The following is a 20646-nucleotide window of genomic DNA, read 5'->3' on the forward strand; positions in this document are numbered from 1 at the left end:
ATGTCATCTAATAAGATACTTTAATCGCTACTATATACAGTGATCTCCTGGACTAAACTGCATCATCTTGCATCTAAATTTAAAACAATCCATTTATTCATTGTTTTGCCATACCTACTAATATTCCTATGACATCACCCAGTATGCATATGAAGCAAGGAAACAACCTGGACCTCATAGCTAGATCACAAACCAATACACAAAGGACAATTTTAGATTTTGCAAGTAAAAACTGACGGTGTGGGCGGAAGTGGCTACAAGCCTGTGCAAACATGGGGAGAAAGTGCAAACTCCATGAAGAAAGGCCCAGATTAGGAACCCACTCATAATACTGTCAACATTTAAAGGGACAGTTTTTATCAAAAACCAAATATTTCATTTTTTTCTTTTCCCTGTACTACTACTTATCTCTTTAGATAGTTTTGGTGTGAGTTGCGGAGTGTTGGCGATATCAGCTGTAGAGATGTCTGCCTTCTCTCAAACACAATGAAACTAGATGGCACTGAGCTTGTGGTGCTCAATGCGCCAAAAATATACATTTGAAAACCTGAACAGCAATGTCTCTTTCCAGAAATCATGACCCGATTACGCAAGATAATCCACAGACCTTGTTGTAAGCAGTTTCATGTAGGAACTATTTTCATTCTACTGACCTACACCCACCAGTGGTATCCCTGTGCAGAAGAAAGCTAGCTAACCTAGCACCACTGAGCTAGCTAATGTTACAGCTCAGTCAAGGCAGACGTCATTAATGTTTACATCTGACGCTGTCACGCTCTATGAGTAGATGAGTAAACAAAATCTAAATTCAAAGACACATTTATATCTGGTGTATATACAGTATATATTTTTTTGTTAATCCGTGACAGCTGCACTTAAAATCTTTGACTGTCACAAGTTAGCATTGTAGCTAAAATGGTTGCTTCAACCATATTTCACTGTGGTTGTGAGGTTTTAATGGTAAGGTTGTGCCTAAACTCCAACAGAATATACTTTAATGACAAATTCATTTGTGCCACTCAAAGCTTTGAAGAAAAAATGACGTGAAAAAAAAAAAACAAAACATTTTTAGAATCCTTAAAGACAGTTTTACAAAGCAGAAGTTTGTCAAATATGTAATTGTTCACTTCCTTGTTGATACTTAGATGAGAAGATTGACACCACTCTCACAACAGCTGGTTAGCTTAGCTTAGCACAAAGACTGGAAACAATGGCGCTGTCTGAATCAGCAAAATCCAACTACCAGCACTGCTAAAGCTCATCAGTATAGGAGGTTGTGTGTCGCACCACTTTTTGGCCTGGTACAGCGTCATCTTGAAGCCTTGTCATCCCTGTGAGGTTGCCAAGCAACCGACAGGAAGCCCAGGAAGTTACTGTGATAACTCTTAAACTCTCAGCAAGAAAGTATCAAACCATGGCTGTGCTTGGTGCTTGGACCCATCAAACCCAGCAGCACGTAGAGTTAACAGGCCGATGTGCAGATGGAGGACAGTGTGGCCTGTTTCTTGGGGTTTGTGACACACAAGTGCTGTATTTGCCTGCTCCATCACTGTAGACTTTCTCCGTCGAGTGGCCTGATTAAACAAGAGTTAAGCAGAAACATCCGATACGATGCTGCTGGAGAAACGTTCCCTGCGGACATGCCTTTAACACCTTCCTCTGTTTGTGTAGTTGTGTCAGGTTTAGAACCTTACTTGGCCTTGGCTGCCATCCCTCAGGGCAGCTGCCAAACTGGCACTTTGATGATACTTGGCTGGGCCTGAACGCCACGGCTGTCCAAGAGTGCTTTGGTGTGCTGTACATAGCAGTCTCACTCCCTCTCTAAAGCTCGGTACAACAATCACTGGCTCTAAAGAGGAAAGTTTTGGCAGAATGGAAGCCTTATGTAGCGCTGGCTGTATAGCTGGACATGGATTCATTTAATTACTTGGGGACTGATTAATCTTGCCTGGCACAGTGGTCTAAAAGTGCAAAGTTACTCTGCCCGCTTTTTCCACTCCACTCAAACTAAACACTCAAAGTTAAAGTGAAATTGTTGGCAAGGATATTTCTGGGCCTGATTGATATGTAGCCTTCCGGTGTGTTTTGTGGTCTAGATTAGTATAACTGTTTTTTTAATAAAGTGCTTTTCAAACTGGGTTTCTGTGGGTCTTTGAGGTCAGTTCCTGGGAGGATGTAGCACACAAAGTAAAGTTTAACTTCACTTTTATTTCACCTCCTGGACGTTACTTCTCTGAGATGTTAGACATTTCAGATGGCGATCCATAACCTGAAGCAATGCACTTTGAGCACCACAAGCTGAGTGCCATCTAGTTCCATTTTATCGGAGACAAGGCAGACATCTCTATAGCCAATATCTCCAACACTCAGCAGCTCACACCAAAACAATCTGGACTGACAAACAGCACTACAGGTACAATTTTTTATTTTCTTTTTTTGATTTGGGGTGAACTGTCCCTTTAATTGCTACTATGTTTTCTTTTACTAACATCAGCTTGTCTTTCAACTGTATTCATTTTGTGTATGTAGGGCTGGGCAAAATATTGATGTTATACGATTATATAAGATTTTGGATATCTTAATATCTTAAGTGTTGTCTTTTCCTGATTTTAAAGGCTGCATCACAGTAAAGTGATATTACTGTCTGAACTTACCAGACTTCTAGCTGTTCTATTATTTGCCTTTACAGCTTAGTCATTATATCGACATTACTGAAGATTATTTATCAGAAATCACATTGTGTAAATATTTTGTGAAAGCACCAGTAGTCAACCTTACAATATTGACGTAATACTATTATTGAGGTATTTGGTAAAAAATGTTTGCTCCATATCGCCCAGGCCTAACTGAAGGAACTGTGAAGAGGGTGCTGCTTTGCTTTTCAAAGAACATTTTTGAAAGTCGATGATGGAGAGATAGATAAATAATGTTTTTAACAAGCATAACGATATACAGTGTGTGGTGCATGCAGCCCAGTGTGTTGTGCTAATGATATTCAGGGCTCATTATCTGCAGTGATGGCTGTGCTCTCGTGGAGAGATGAGTGTGTGTTGTTGTTCTGAAGCCAAGTGTTTCTCACAGAAAGGGCCATTTTTGAAGTCCTGATTCCTCCTCTCATGGGAGACCAGAGAAAAGTGTTGTGTGTTGCTTTTTCACACACACGCACGTGTGCAGACACACAATCTCACACATGCATGCTCACTAACACCTCTCTTCTCTCTAATTGTAATGTCCAGGGCTGTATTTCTGTGGGGGGTCTGTGCTTTTATGTGACTATAACTCAGCGCTGGTGGATGGCTGTTTTTAGACCAATTCTGATTCAGAATTACTGGCACAGCTGCTACATCCACTGGTGTTTCCAGCCCACTGATGCTCTGAACCATGGACATAATGTTAGTTGTATTAATATACTCTATACTATTTCAGATGCAGAGTCTTTGTATGATTGACAAGTTGTGAGAGTGGATGGTGCAGATATTTTGCATATCTCTTGAGTACCTTCATCCGGAGCAAGAGCAAGAGCAAGAACTCTACCTTGTGCTGACATTTTTATTTACGTAGATGCTCTGTATCATAGTAGGAGTGTAGAGATACATCGATCTGGACTGTTATATTGATTCAATCATTTACGATTTAATGTTAGCAATTCAAAGTGAAAACATTTATACACATCGTCATCGTTAAGATACGCCTTTATTTTGAAATTCCCATGGCACGTCTTTGTCATCATTACTGTCCAAGCACACCTCCTTCCGTCACAAACACTCAAACTATTTTAGCAGCCTAGAGCCAGGCAGATAATAGTAAGCTGCCATGAAAAAGTCGAAGAGAATATTAAATGACACTGTCTCATACTGTGTCAATCACAGGCCACTGAATCAAATTGATTTAAATTTGTATCTTGTCAGATTATTGTTATCCAAATAATCAATAAAATATTGTATCATGATGAAACTTGTGATGTACTACTAGCAACCAGACACAACCAAAGCATCTCAGCCGAAAAAATTGCTGTGGACCTTGTTGCCCTTCTGCAACTCAGTCTCACTCTGAATTCCTTGAAAACCGGCGCTAGGTAAGTGACTCCTGAAAAAAGCTGTCCTTTCACATTGGCATGAGACATGGCTGTTTGACGTTATTGTTTAACGGCACCTGGTGGCGTCAGGGGGAAACAAGGCGTAACAACAACGAAAGTTAAGGTGGCAAAAGTCCGAGTAGAGCAGGTGGGAGGGGTTGTGGATGGGTCCAACAGCTACCTGTGATTGTAAGGCCAAACCCTGTTCTTTTTTCACTAAACCCAGCTATGTGTTTTTGTTGCCTTAACCCTACCATGTGCATATGTTGCCTAAAGGTAACAAAGTCTGTTTTTGAGAGAGAAAAAAAAAGTCAATTCACGGTGTTGTACTGATGTAGTGCGTTTATCTTGAAAGAGACTGCAAACTGTACATTTCCTGTGAAAACGAAGTGTATTTTGAAAACAGACAATGCATGTAACAGGCTGAAATTGACAATCTCGCCCAGAACGTCAACAACCAACGCACCCAGGGTACTTTGTACATCATATCTCGATGTGGGAAGTTCATGACCAAACCTCGATATGTGATGAGGTTGGATTGAGACTGTGTTGCCTTCAGTGCCTCTGTGCTCTGTATTTAACAATAAACTCATGACACATCAGCACTTTGTCAGCGGCCCTTCACGTCAATCTATGACGTGCTAGGTACCCCACCTGCCTCAGTTTTGGACTCCCAAGGAAGGCGTGTCAATTGTGTCTTTTCAAAATAAACTTTAATTTTCACAGGAAATGTACAGTTACTGCTCATTAATTGCAAAGTTTTTGTCAAAATAAACGTACAAACGGTGGAGCTGGCATTTTCATTTGAAAAATTTGGGAAAGAACGCACATGTTCCATACATCCACCAATCATACACATTCAGCCTACTATCAGTCAGCGAGGCGTTGTTTATAATAGGATTTACATTTACTCTTTCGGCGTACTCCTCTTCTCAGGGCCTCACAGCCACTTCCTGTATTACTTTTAGGAATTTGTTACAGGGGGCTCAGCATGTTCATTCATCATGTTTGTCCAATTATCTCGCCATCATGTTAACGTGATAGTTGTGTGTAACAGCTTTTCCTGGGGGAGGTGTTTATGAGCTCAGAGACAAGACTGTGTCATGCTTGCGTAGATTTGTTCCAAGCATCATAGAGTGCCATTTACCCTTGTCTGGGTCAAAATGCCTCTAACACAGTATTGTTGGCTGAAGGACGAATGACCATCATGTAAGCTGACCAGCCACTCTGATTGAAAAACTTAGTCTTGCACCTTGAGAGGAATGTCAACTAAAGGAAAAATACCTAAAAAATAATCTTACTATGCGCCTGATACTTGTGCAAATGTATATCTATTGATCTAAGCCTACAAGGAATTATGGCTTTGTGCCGCTTTGTGTCGGGGTGCAGCGCACTAGAAAAGCCTGAGCGATGTGTCATCTGCTGTTAACGCCACAGCGCCTCATGATTACTATTGATCGCCAGTCTCGCTAGCTGCGTCCGTCTCCACGTCCATCTCTCATTGACTGGTCTTAAGGGGGCCATCTCTCTCCCGGTTGTTGCTGTACACTCCCTTATGAAAGCAGGCTCACACACACATACACACACAAACACATTCTCACTGTATGGTAGTGTGCACATACAAACACACACTGAAGTGCAAACATCCTTGGATGTGCAGTGCTGTAGAAACAAGGAAGACACATTCACATACTCATGTAGGCTTCTCATACATACATACATACATACATACATACATAAATGCACTTTATTTACTGACACAGAGAACTCAGCCTTTGGTCTTTCATCAGTGTAATAATCACTTTTGTTGGGTTAAGAAAAGGTGGTCAACGTTTAAAAAGTAGTTTATGTATGTTGTAGGTTTAATAACTAAAAGTAACACAAGGCCAACATAATTTGCATGAATGCACAAAGTTACATTTGAGAGTTACCATATATTCTTAAATTGTTGTTGATATATTTTGGGTTTTTTTTTTTTTAAAGATTTTTTTGGTGGGGTCATGGCCACTTTGATACAAAGGCTTTGGCATGCACATTTTTTAAGCAAGCACAAAAGTAGTGACATCTTGAAACTAGACAACTTAAGGCATGCATTGGTACCAACCATGCCCTGCTAGCTTGTCAGGAAGGGAGCTAAATGACGTTCCAAATTTAGGCTAAATTTTGGCAAATTTTGGCTTGTTAGCAACCGCCTTTTTAAGACACATAAAAGCTTCATAATACTACATTGGGGTATTTATAGACATATTTTATTTTGAAAAACAAAATGTGAAAGTCTCTTAAGCTTGTTAACCACAGACCTTATTTCAGGCACCTAACCAAAACACATTCAAAAAGCACATTGACTTTGAGGTAAAGGGACTGGGAGTGCTAAAGTGCTAACTTATTTCTGGGTTTTAGGACTCATTTCAGGACCACTCTATAAAAATGTGTTCTACTGGGTACCCATGGGTCCCAACTTGAGACAGCTTGTTCCCAGTATTTTGTTCCTTATAGTCAATGTCCATCCATCCATCCATCAATCCATGTATATTTGTCTTTTTAGGAAAAGGCCAGCCGTTGTTGAGGAACGAAAACTCACCTAGCATGTACAGATACAAAACACATCAAAACCAGGTTGTTGTGGAACTCAAAATGTAAACTGCACCAGTATTAGTCTGTGCACATCAGATAATTCGTAATATTTACTGTAAATAACAAACCAAAGTATGTTATTCCTTCACTCTGATATTGACATAGTTTTCAACAGTATAATTCCTGAAACCAAATTGGCTTTTGGTTTTGTTGTGCCACCCCAAGATTTTCAGTGGCTCTATCTGGCCACCCCTATGAAAACTTCCTGGTGGTGCCACTGTCTATAACTAATCTTATAAATAGCTTTAAAGTTAGAAAAATGTTTCTTCCCTACTGTACCTCAGTGTTTAAAGTATGCATTTTATTCTCCCTGTTCCAATGCTTTAATAAAGCCAAAAAACAATTGCTGTACTGTGATTTTATGGCTGCACCACTGCTTGAATGGACATTAGATGTCTGCATGTCTTGTGCATAACATAATTCTGCCTGAATGATAGTGTTTGGTATCTATGAGATCCTTGTGAAGTGGATCATTATTTAAAGGGATATTCCTGTAATTAAGACATTTTTTGCCTCTGTTACTGTGAAGGACTTTTAGCAGTCCACTCAGTGGTTATCTCACCTTTAGTCTTGGTTCACACTGTAGTGAAAAACTGGCTAAATCTCCTGCCAGATTAAACCTAAAAAACATGTATACCAAACACACACAATCTCCTCCCTTGATTTCTTTTTCTCTCTCACACACATGCACACTTAAAACACTCACTCAACTACTCACACACTTACATTACCAGGTGCTATGTTTGCTAACTAGAGACATTTAGTGGTGAAAAAGGGGAAGTGCAGTGTCATGACCACCCTAAACTGCAGGACTACAACTCTGTGGTTGCTGGAGACTGGGATGGGATTTCAACACACAATGAAATACTAACACATGCCTATTATGAGAGAAGTGTATAAGTACCTGCTCCTGCTCTCTCTCTCTCTCTCTCTCTCTCTCCTGTTTAAATTGGTGGTATTCTGAAAGGGAAGCAGTTTGACCGCATTGTTTTCTATTGGAAGAACTATACAAGTAAAATGTGTCAATATCTGTACTTCCGTTGAGGGGGAATCCTCATTTGGGTCCCTGTGTTTAATCTCTTACTCTTCGTATCAAAAATGATAGGAACCCAACCCAAATTTCAGGATGAAAATAAAAATTTCCGATTAGGTCCCACCCAGTTTCAATTTAAACCCCACCTACTTGTGACTGAAAATCCACCGATTTCAAGTACAGATACAGATAATTGAGTTGGATAAATAATCCCAGACTCAGATCCAGATAATGGTGTACTCACTCAATCCTAACAACTATAGTAAACTGTCACAAGTAGAAACTGTGAGTACTTTCTGTCAGAAAGATCAGTGTGTGACTGACGGTGCCGGGTTTCACAGTTAGTACATGCTTTATGAAATGTCACAATTAGCATGTACCTGGGTTCTTCTGTGTGACATCTCTTCTGTTCTGTGTGTGTATGAGTGTCAGGGCAATGTACACCTGGTCTGGTGACAGAGGCCCTCACCTGGTCCTTCTGTAACGTCTGTAGGGAGCCAAAGTATTTTATTTACAATATTAATTACCTATGTGATTGTAGACATTGCTCCTGTGTATGTGTTTATACAGTGTGAAGGTGTGTGTGTAGGAGAAAGTGTGTGTAGCCCATCATGCATTGTTCTTGCTTGTAGGACTAGTGTTCCATGTGTTACCGTACAAATACAGTGCACTTGGGCGTCTACAAATGCACTTGTGTATGAGCATTCCGCGCGTGTGCATGTGTGTACTATATGTGTGTACTCACTTGTGTGCGTGGGTGTGTGTACTTTACTGCGGGTGCTGGGCTGCGCTGATATAGTACCTCATTAGCTGATGTGGACACTAATCTCCTTTGTGGCAGTCTTTCATCCTTAGCGCAGGATTTATAGGCGCCCTCGGTTACGGCGCCCGCCTCGCATGCTGCCGGTGCCATACGTCAAGCTGTCATTGGCTGATGCTACTTCCTGGTTCCGCCCCTCCTCCCACTCCACTCCCACATCTCAGGGCACATGTGGTCCCACCTGTTAGCTGGCAGGCGTGGGGTGTGTTTTATCCCCATGTATGGTGATGGCAGGAAGTGTTATGACAGTTTGTGATGTTTAGTGTTCTCTGTAAGGTCTGGAGATAGAGGCAGCGACGGACTCTGCTTTCATGTCATAGCAGAGGAATTGTCAGAATGACAGCAGTAACTTGGGAGAGTTCATATATTAAAACTCTTTTTAACTCTGCCAGAACCCCTTGTTTGATACTTTCTGGAGATGTCAGTGGCTAATAGTGTGTAATTAAAGGTACAGTTCATGGCTGCTGAGTGTTGGAAAAATTGGCTATGGAGATGTCTGCCTTCTATCGGATAAGGTGGAACTAGATGGCACTCGGCTTGTGGTGCTCGAGGCGCCAAAAATAATACATTTAAAAACTCCTCAGCAGTGTCTCTCTCCATGACTTTCTTACTCAAAATAATCCACAGACCGTGTTGTAAGTGGTTTCATTTAGGAACTACTTTCTTTCTACCAAACTACACCTGCCAACTGTATCACTGCACAGAGGGAAGCATGCATCAACTGTTAACTCCCCGGGAAGAACTAGATCATCAGTAACACTGTTTACTATAAAATAACAGACTTAAATTAAACATAAACATGAATTATTTCCCCTCTTCTTTCTTTTCTTTTTTTTTGTAAGACTTTGTGACATTTAAACATGTCCTCCTATAACATGACATCATCAGTCGGCCTATTGCTCTCTCTCGGTCTCTCTCCTCTTCCTAGTTAATACGTTTCTCTGTCTTGGCCTCTTATAGTAGGCTATCTGGCTCTGGCACCAATTCAAAAACAGAATTCAAAAATATATTTTTCAGTATAAAAAAACAATATATGTAACAATATAACAATAAAACTGTAATAATAATAGACAGTAATATAAACAATACAAAATGGCAGACCTAAATTAAAACTTTTGTTTTTTTGGTACATTAGAACATAAACTTAATACTGTCTCTCTGGCTCTTTTCTCGGCCTTGTTGCATCTGTTTCTCCAGTGTCCACTGCAAATCTACTAAATATATACATTCTATGGGCAAGACATGTGAGAGACTCGTCAAGAAGCACAGTGTAGCCAAACAGAGGCAGAGTAGGGCGGGTCTTGCCAAGAAAAGCCAATAGCAAAGTGGCAAGTGGGATAAACTGAAGGATTAGTATATGACGTCATGTGGAAGTGCTTCCCTCATCTACATATCTCGGTGTGGCACTGAGAAAAATAGCTTGTAACCTCTGTGGATGGTACCACGCCACTCGGTCAATGAATCAACTTTGCTGTTGAAAAGCTATTTGACTCAGAAAGTAGTGACATTACCACCACACAACTGAGAAATGTGGTTAAGTTTGTAACGTCGCCACTGCACAACACTGGCTAACATTACAGCTCAGCCGAGGAGAACACTATAAATGTTCACATCTTAAGCTGTCCATGAGTAGATGCACACCTCCTCCTGCACGTGATACAGTTGGCGAGTGTATTTTGGAAATAAAAAAATAGTTCCAACATGAAACTGCTCACAACAAGGTCTGTGGATTATCTTCAGTAAGCAGGTCATGATTTCTGGAAAGAGACATTGCTGTTGAGTTTTTCAAATTTATTTATTTATTTATTTTTTTTGCGCTTTGAACACCACAGGCTGAGTGCCATCTAGTTCCATTATATTGGAGAGAAGGCTCGGCAACTCACACTAAAACAATCTATTGATAAATAGCATTACAGGTAAGAGGGAAAATATGTATTTTTGATTCTGGGGTGAACTGTCCCTTTAAGAGAAACAGCATGAATATGTTTGGTGTGATAATTGCCTTTCTTTAAAGGAATAATAAAACATTTTGTCACCTCATTCTCAGAGAGAAGGCCAATAAGCTTATTTCCTAAAATGTGTAAGTATTCCTTCAAGTTAAGGCTGACGATGGTGTCTGGTGTGGCACACAGTAGTACAAAACTAGAAGTGTGAGTGAGACAGAGTATCTGGATTGACGGATGTGACTAACACTCACCCCTCTTTGTCCCCAGAGCCTGTGGTAGTGGTTGTTAATTAGCCTAACACAGAAACTGGTAATGAGCTTGATAACATCTCTATTTTGGACTATAGCACTGTTTAGTTTGGATTTGTCAGTTGAGACATTTCCAGAATTTCTGTCCATCCTCCTTATGGCCTTTTGTTTTGTCATGTCAGGGAGCGCACAAGAGCGCATAATCAAGAAAAAAGTTCACCCTCTGGTACTTTAGTGCTGTTACATCATCAGCCTGTGATGTTCAGCACAATCTAGGAGTAACATTTGTGTTTTTTGACAAACTGTAGTGTTAAACTCTGTGTTAAACAAATAAAATCCCAGATCCAAAAACGTTATATACAAAATCATAGCAATAGAATTTCTATGGATAATCCATAAAAAATTAATTCATCAAGCTGCTGTATAAATTTAATAGTTCAACATTTTGAGAGATATGCCTATTCTCCTTCTTTCTGAGAAGAGATTTTATGTTTTCCTTTCACATATTGAGACTATGAACAAAAAGAACCTCATCTTATGTGATATATACTGAAAGAAAATGGCCGCCACCAGTGAAAATGTTTTTTCAACACAGTGTGTTCTCCGGACAGTGAAACATTAGATCACCATCGACACAAGTCAATACAGTATCGATCAGTGGCACTATCACATTATCACAATGTAGCTTTATGAATACAGTATCTGCTGTCACAGCAGACATTCCCATGTTAGATTACAGGAATGTCTGTAGTAAAATCCTGCATATTTGTGAATGCGGGTACAATTTGAGGTTATTGTCCACCAGCGGCCCCTGGGGACCTCCATGCCTTGCTGCCGACACTGGCACAGAGCTTCAGATGAAAGCACTGAGCATTAGATCAAAACAATCGACACACCTCTGACAGTATGATTACAACATTCGAAACACAAGTTTCATTCTTAGTGGTTTCTGAGATATGAGAAATACTTTAAAAGTGAATTAAATCATGTGACACCACTATTACCATTTCAACATGGATGTGTTGTTCACAATGTAGCATTAACAGGGGAAATAATAGTGTGTTCCCTGGATGCATCAGTAGTGAGTTGTTCAGATTTTAATGCATTAGGGACACAGGACACGTACCTAGCAGCATCACTGTTGTCTATTTCTTGCCTTATTGTTTTCAGAAACATATTTTAGCGTGACGTTAAGATGTAAAAGTTTGTGAACCGGTGACCATGTTGGAAACAGCCAAGTGAAAACCAAGCACCGGCTGGACTAACTGTCTCATTTTACAGCTAAACAGTACACTAAAACATGTTTCTGGAAACATCTGAGGTGACAAATAGGCAGTGTAGTGACAGAATCTCTTCATATTCAGTCAGCGGTGCCTAGTTTGACAGTTTGACCCCAGTTTATGGGCAGTGATGGACATGGTTGACAGCTGCAAGACTCTAGCTTTAAAGGGATAGTGCACCCAAAAATGAAAATTCAGCCATTATCTACTCACCCATATGCGGAGGGAGGCTCAGGTGAAATTTTAGATTCCTCACAACACTTGCGGAGATCCAAGGGGAGAGGGGGTAGCAACACAACTCCACCTAATGGAGGCTTACGGTGCCCCAGATTCAAACGTCCAAAAACACATAATTGAAACCACAAAATATCTCCATACTGCTCGTCGGTAGTGATCCAAGTGTCCTGAAGCCCCAACATAAAAAGTTGTTTGGAAAAACGTCAGGACTTTGGCTCTCCATACTGCCATGGATAAAACAGTCTAAACAAAATGGCAAAAACTGTGTATAAAAAAGACATAATGATAGTTTTAAATCCCCTGACAGGACAAAGGATCAGCCCTCTAACAGTAATTAATGTTGTGTGTTTTTCGTCACATCAGACAGGTGAAATATTGCAGACAGATTCAAGTTTAACAGTGAAATAAGCTAGCTGACAGATACACTGTAGCAGCCATCCTCAGAATAAATCCCATTTTTATTTAAAGTAAAGGTCCAGACTCCTTTCCTTTAGAAAATTAAAAGTATTTTGTTCAGCCTTGTCAAGTTTATATTATTACAGGGATTTTTCAGTTTTGCTCCTTCAATGCAAATTCTCACTTTATTTGCAGTGGCATTAGTCGCGTAATATATATATATAGATATAATCTTGAGAGACAAAGAGAAAAAAAAGATAAAGTGTGAATGTAGGCAGCAGTGAAGAGCTCGCACTGGGAATTGAACCTCTCACACTGAGTTCACCCATCTCAGATACAGTACTGTACAGTCTGTAGTTACACAAATGACCTGCTCTCTCCAGGAAACAAACACCTAGCTACACAAACTCTACCACAGGATTATTCACTGTTACACCGCATCACACACACACAAGCACCCAAACGCACCATATACACATGAGCAATGATGCACACATGCGGATACGCACTCCAGCTCCTCGACAGACACAAATAGACACACACACAGATGGACACACACACACACACACGCAGATGCAGCAGGACGCAAAACAAACACACACAGGGGTTTGGTGTCCTAGTTTCCATCTGTGGAGAAGCTATTCTCTCTCTCTCTGGCTCGCTCCTTCACTCACAAACTCATCTCGGGGGGGGGGGGTCTTACTGTGGTCATGTGACACATTGCTGCTGTTGTTGCAGTTTGTGTGTGTGTGGATAAGAGCAGGCGTTTGTATCTGCATGTGTGCATCGCTGCTCATGTGCATGTCTTTGATTGTATGTATGGTTTTGTTTGAGCACAAGCCGCCTATATATATGTCCATCGTGTGTGTGTGTGTGTGTGTGTGTGTGTATGAGAGAGAGCTCACTGTCAGGCTGCTCTCTGCCTGCCTACGGTTCCTCCTCTCCACTGCTTGTTTCACCATCAGAGTGTGATCTAATACAGGGATTACTTTGGGATTAAGTGAGTCTCTTATAAAATAACAGCTCACCGCTCCATATCTCCACAACACTGGCCATTTGTTCTGCGGTATCAACACACTCTAACAACGTCTCACAAAGGTGAAACACAATAACTGCTCCAGCAGGGAATGAAATGTGCTTAGAAAGGAGTACACCAACAGGAAAATTGACAGGTGAGACAATCTACCCAAAACATGGTGTAATCCTTTAAGTCAACCAGGAAATTTCACTCGCCAGTTTCATTTTTCAACACCTGAACAAATTAGAATTTATTTACTTTTTTCCCCCCTCTTTAATCAGAACTGGCAGTCCTATCAGCCACAACCAGAGTGAGTAAACTGTGATGTTTGGTTTGTGTTGATTATCAGCAACATGAATTCTAACGCTGAGAGATGTCGTTTAGGCATTAGGATAATTAAATATGAACATAGAGCTTGATTTATGCTAATTTTAGAATACTTAAGCAGACATCAAAGAAAGGAAGCTATTAATTTGTGTTTTGGGGTAAGTGGCTCCACAGTACAGACATACATTTACAGTCCATGTAGAGAAATGCCATGCAAAAGGCCAAATATAAAAGAGACATTATGAAGTGTCTTATTTATGCTGCAACCCCTGGGTCTTCAACAGGGGGTCTGCAACCCCTAGGGGGTCCTCAGAGTTACTGCAGGGGAGCTGCCAAATTTAATTAATTAATTTTTTTCTTTCTTTCTTTTTTTTTTTAAATTATTTTAAATTTGAAATAAGTTTGAAATACACATTGATATGAATCCAATATATTATTAGCAAAGATAAATTGACCTATTAATGGAATTTTTTTAAAAAAAAAAAAGTTACAGTACACATTGATGTTAGGCTAACACTGAGTCCTTGTGTAATCATGTTCGCTAGCTAATGCTGGAACATGATGATGATGTGGTTAGGTGCTGCACCTGTCCATAACAGCGAGGCAAACTACTTAGCTAACATTTACGTATTACTGCAACATATTGGCCAATTATCTGTATCATTATTTTAAGTGTAGGGACATTCTTGTGAGTCACAACGGATTGTTTTGTAACTTTTCCAGCAAGAGACCCTGAAATACTGTCCATCTCAGACATGATGTAATGAATCGGCCAAAAGTTAGTATTTTAATAGCTTAGTATTGTATGCACCATAAAAGGGTATGTTTTGGCACTTTAGGCTGCTCTACATGTTATTGTAGGCCCATCTTAATATGCAACTCAGTTTTATTCAACATATTTAGTAGTGGGTCCTTGGCCTAAAAAACACTGAAGACCCCTGCTGCAACCTATTCAATACAAGTGTGAAGCAAAAAGTTTTTGTTGTATCGTGGAATAAATTAGATCAAGAAAAGTCAGATGCTCATTTGGCATTACGATTGAACAGTTTTGAATATTGCACAAGTTTAAATCCAGAAACAGATACGGAATCAGCACATGTTCTGCTTTATTTAAAACTGTTTTAATCAATATTTTTATGTTAACAGTGAATCAAATGACAATGTAATATGGGAAGTGTTGCTCCTAGTGGTGAACCCCTGGAACACTTGACAGTGTCAGGTAAAAATTGGTCTCAGGTAATAATAGTCTCAGCTCTATGGAGCTTTTTACAAAAACAATTTCTAAGGAGAAGTTCCCCAGTGACACTGTACAGATGTGCAGGTACACTACTAATCCCACTGTTTGCATTGGGTACTCTGATGATTTTGCTTCAATACTGGGGTGACACAGAACATGTTATAAATCACCATTAAGCTATAATTGCATACAATAAAAAAATATTAAGGAATTTTATTTTGCTATAGTCCTAATTAATACCTATTTGGTACAGGGAACTATGGTATAGAAAACATAAAAACAAAATTAAATAGCGATAATTTAAAAAACCGTACGGCAGACAGGGTCGTCGTCATCAGGTCAGAGGTCAAACTCCGTCAGCAGCAGGTCACACAGCAGCTGAAGGGCAGGTTCAATAACGTTACGTCGCACTTGATCTTCTGCCAGCGAAAATGTCTTGGAGATGTTTCAACCAGCCATGGCTTGTTCTGGATAGAATATTCAACCACCCAGCAGGGCATGAATGTTACACCGTCCGCGCTACCGACTGTCGGTTTCCAGAAAACGCCGACATGCTTGTATCAAGGATGGAGTCCGAGCTGTGGGACGAGTAAGTGTGGCCACACCTTCCTGTTACCTTTAGCTAACGGTAGCATAGCCATAGCGTTAGCACGGCGCTCACCATCCATGGAGAGCAGGCGGCGAATTTTAAATAAATGACGTATCTTATTTAACGTTAGCATCAAAGGCCAGTTTACTTTCTGAACTGCGAGACAGGCCACTCATATTTTCTTGTATGTTACTTTTGACCAATATTACCGGGGAAAGATTGTCTTTGTGTGTAGAGGGAGGTGTGCTAGCTAGCTGGTTGACATGAATAAAGCTAACGTTAGCCAAAGTAATGTAAAACCGCCTAACAGCGCTGTTAGCCTGAGTCAGAAAATACTTTGTGACAAGGGGTGAATTACACTCTCCACATTTGCCAGGCTGACCTGTTTTTAAATACTGTACATTTTCTTGATTTCTAACCAGCTCCAGCACCTCTTGGTAAGCTTATTCTTCATCTATATTAGGATTTAGTTTTAGTCATTCCTCTTCTTCCTTTTATGTTTTTAATTGTTAAAATACTTATAGATGTGTGGCGTGATATAGAGGTCTCGAACCAGGGTCTATTTTTGTAGCAGCACACAGGGCCGCTGCTTGACATTGATTTCATCACAAATGGTACAAATCAGAAAATATTAATAATACTACTAATAAAAATAATAAAGAAAATTATAGAACAGACAAACACACATACATACATGTGTGTGCAGTCTTTTTAATAAAATAAACAGAAGAATGATATTTTTATTGTAAGTATTACCATTATACACATAAAAGAAATACAGAACTGTCCCTTTAGTCACATGTAGCAGGAGAAGAGTCACAAAACTTTCCAAAATCTGCATATATGTTCCACTACAGAGGAAATTTTCAGCAGTTGCGGGAGGCTCTTGCACACATGTCTGCATTACCTGGCTGCAAGGTTGTTCATTATATTGTTAATTACTTTATTGTTATTGCAGACAGCTTCTGCATTGATGCTGATGACAGCAAGACCAAAGCTCAGCAGATGCAACCGATGGTATTAGTAACTGTAACAATGACTTAAAAGAGCGCAATGGCTAGTGAGATGTGGCGAGTGCGGCTCAAATCGTGTTGTGTCTGAAAGGGTCTTAACTGAAAGAGTTAATGCAATATGTATAATTAGGATTGATGATAATCATGTTAGGCTTTTGTGGTGCCCTATGCACAGCGCGTGATATGCATGCCCTTGGCGGCAGTGCTGGTAGCACATGTAGAAAGCTCCTGTTGCACTTCCACAGCCAGTTACATTTTAGTTTTAAAATGTTTTCAATTCCTGCCTTTCTGCATGTGTAGTTTCAGTCCAGAGGAGAAGGATCCTGTATATCCAAATCATCAAGAATGGTGGTTTTCTACTCTTTCTTCCCCTCTGGATTTGCCTCTACTGTTCAATGCCTCACTTCGATCCCCTGCAACATCTTGGTCTCCACCCCACAGAGCTCTAAGGACCAGGTTTGTGCCCCCAAATCAGTGGAGAACCAGGAAAGCTGCTGCATGGCAGCCCTATAAGACCAGACAATACCATGGATGGAGACCATCTGTTTCCATGCAAGGCGGGTGTGGCTGCAACTGTGGCCCAAGAAGATACAGACAAAGGAGATGGAGACCAAGAAGATGCCAGCCAGAAAGATACAGGCCAAGAGTGACATCTTCGGAGCATCTTCCTGTGGCCATCCAGCCTACAAAGTGGTACCAGGTTGTCGGGAGTATGCAGTGCAGCAACTGCAAAGCCCAGGGGAGGCACCAAATGACGTCTTGGATGTGTCAGAGATGCGAGGTTCCACTTTGTCTGAAGCCATATAGGAACTGCTATACCAAGTGGCACGGTCAGGGATGTGAGCTCAGAGGGTGGAGGTTGCCTTTCCAGGAGGAAAGGCAGTGAAAGTTTATTCTCCTGTGATGCGATGAGTTCTTGTGTTGAGCTGTGGAACCTCAGTTAGCCTGCAGGTTTTTCTTGTTTATCCTTTACTCTCAAATCTGTTGTTAACTTGCAAGATGCTGAATATTGTGATGGAGAGTATTGCTTTATGTTTACATGAGGGACATCACTTATTTTGACTTTTTCTGAGTTCCTTAAAGATTATTTATAACAAGAAAAAATCTCAGAAGTTGCAAAGGAGAAAATGTTTTAGGGGGTGCACAACTGGTGTGCACTCCATTGTTACTCATATATTCCCTCTGTGATTAGCCTATATAGATGTTAGGGAAAACGGTTTCAATAAAGTTTTCCCGTTTCTGTAAATGTTTGTTTCTGATTAAATTGCAGAGAAGTTGTATGTGGTTGTTTTTGCATTATTTCTGTAATACATCTTGGAAGGCCCAATACTGTAATGAAAAGGGAAACAGAACATAAATATTCAGAAGTCGGACAGTGTAATGGGATGTCAATGAGATACATACAACTTCCTCATGTTTACCAGCTGCAAGATGACGGCATGTATTAAGTTTTAATATGTAACTCCCCGTGTATGATAAAGAACATATCCCTACTGTACCAACATTTATGTTAAAAGAAAGAAATATGAAATGTCTTATTTGTGATTGGACACTTCAGGTGACGTGTCTGTGGTATTTTTTAGATCAAGGCTATTGACTAATTTTCTTAACAAATGACCCATGAGATTTTGCTCTCCATCCAATGTTGTTGCAAGTTCTGCACTCCAAACAGGAATATTCCTGTCGACTGTATTGTGTAACTGCAGCAGCTCTGGATGGAAAAAAAACACCCAGACTATTTTTGACCATTTATACTGCAAAAAATACAGCAAAGCTGTTAATATTAGTAGAATTTCAATGGAAATTTCTTTTGCATTAAGTACTTGCAGCATTAGAAATAATAATGATACTCTTTTTGCTTTTATGATTCAATAGTGAAAGCTTTTTATTCTGTCAGTGTTGACCATGGATTATCTAGGTTAATTACTGTCACAGTTCTAAATCTGACTGAAGGAGGCGGTAAGCAGATCTTGAGAATTAATGCTGCACACTATCATCACTGCAGTTTTCATAATTAAATTCAACTTTGGGTTTTGACATTCATTGTATTTGACCACCAGTAGGGGAAGGAAGTATCCAGATGCCTTACTCAAGTAAAAAATAAGAGAATAAGCTTAAGTAAACATACTTCATGAAATATTTTAGAATAACCTCTTTACAGGCATACAGAGACCTCTGCACACTGACGTCTACATCAAATTACTGTAGTGTTACAAACTGGTATTTTATATGGTATTTTTTTTTTTTTTTTGGATAGTAATGTGTAACATTTTTAGCAATGCATTATATTCTCAGACTATAGCAAAAGCATAGCATGTTTAATATTCTGTGGGCCTTTTTCACAGCACACACACACACACACACATTTTGACTATTTACACTGGTGCTTCTCCTAATGTGACTTGTCAAACTATTAGAACCTCAACATTGTGACTGAGTAAATTTTATTGGCTACATTTATAGCCTTAACACTTAAAGGGATACAATTTTCAATCCGCTTTGTGTCATTGCCATGTGGGTAATATGTGTAAATGAACTGAGGTAGGCTTCCCTCCATCTTCTAGTGCATTCTAGTAGGTCTAGGTTTTCTTCCTCTTGAGCAAAAGCGAATGTCAGCTCCTTTTCTGGTCATGTAGCACAAATTTTAAAAGTATTTGTGACTTTCACTGCATAGACAGCCTAATTTTATGATAAGACCTCTCTGGCAGTGAAATACTTTTTTGATTGCTTAGACCACTTATTGAGCAAAACTGTTGAACAATTGATAGTTCCAGCTTCTTATGTATGAGAATTTCTTGTTTTTCTTTTTTACATAATTGTAAATGTAATATTTTGGATTTTGGACTTATATTATAATTTCACTTTGGGAACTTGCATGGGCATTTTAATAAACTTTTAATAGCATTTAACGGAGAAAGAAAATGATTACTAGTTGCCAGTTATGTTCCAGCTCTGTGGTGCAAAAAATGTGGAGCAATTTTGTTTGTTTTTTTTTATAAATCAATAGCATTTCTTACACCTTTCCAGAAGTGTTCAAACTCGCTCACAGTATTTTGGATCCTGAAGATGTTCACTGTGGTTTTTCTGTTGACACTGTTACGAGCAGGTTGATTTTTATTCCAATTTAACGCCTGCTTGTGCACCTTTTGACATCAGAAGCGGTTAGATGAAATGCGGGAATTAAATGAAGGAGCTACAGTAATATCCCTGAAGGATGCTTTGCAGTCCCTTTCTATGACTACATAGCAAATAGCCATCACTGCCTGCCTGTAAATGTATGAACAAGTAGACTAGCACTGCAGTGTCGATCTGGCAGCCATCCACCTCGTCAGTCTGGCTGCAGAAAATCACAGATTGGTGGATGTTTTCACCAAAGCTATAATGTCCCACATGAGGCAGTGTTTTGCTTTCTTTGCTGTGTATGTATGTGTGAGTGTGTGTGTGTGTTGAGCACACGTTTTCCCTCTCTCCCTGGTGGTGCTGGGGTGTTTGGCAGGATAAATATAGCTGCGTTGGTGTAAAGCTGTTTTCTCCTCAGCTTTTGTAGCTTTAATCAAAAGCAATCTGGAGGAGGGAGAAATGGAAGGCAAAGGGGGGTGAGAGAGAGGGAGAACAGGAGGAGGAAGGGTAAGAGGAAGAGGGAGAGGTGGGTGGGGAGGGTGGCCGATGCCAGAGTGTTTTATTTTAGCTCTCTTTAAAGAGTCATTGGGGAGTGTTCAGGAGTAATGAGAACCCTGGTGGCTGGAGGAGAGGGACTGACTCTAACCTCCCCTCACTCTCTTCCTCCATCCTC

The 20646-nt window shown here is 40.0% G+C and overlaps 1 protein-coding gene across 14 annotated transcripts in view; it reads left to right on the forward strand.

Annotated features, from left to right (window-relative positions):
- Window positions 1-20646, forward strand: part of rims1a (regulating synaptic membrane exocytosis 1a) — a 132478-nt gene that overhangs the window by 44101 nt on the left and 67731 nt on the right. The gene's annotated exons all lie outside the window — the stretch shown is intronic.

This window comes from Epinephelus lanceolatus, chromosome 17, assembly GCF_041903045.1.
Source record: "Epinephelus lanceolatus isolate andai-2023 chromosome 17, ASM4190304v1, whole genome shotgun sequence".
NCBI classification, from domain to species: Eukaryota; Metazoa; Chordata; class Actinopteri; order Perciformes; family Serranidae; genus Epinephelus; species Epinephelus lanceolatus.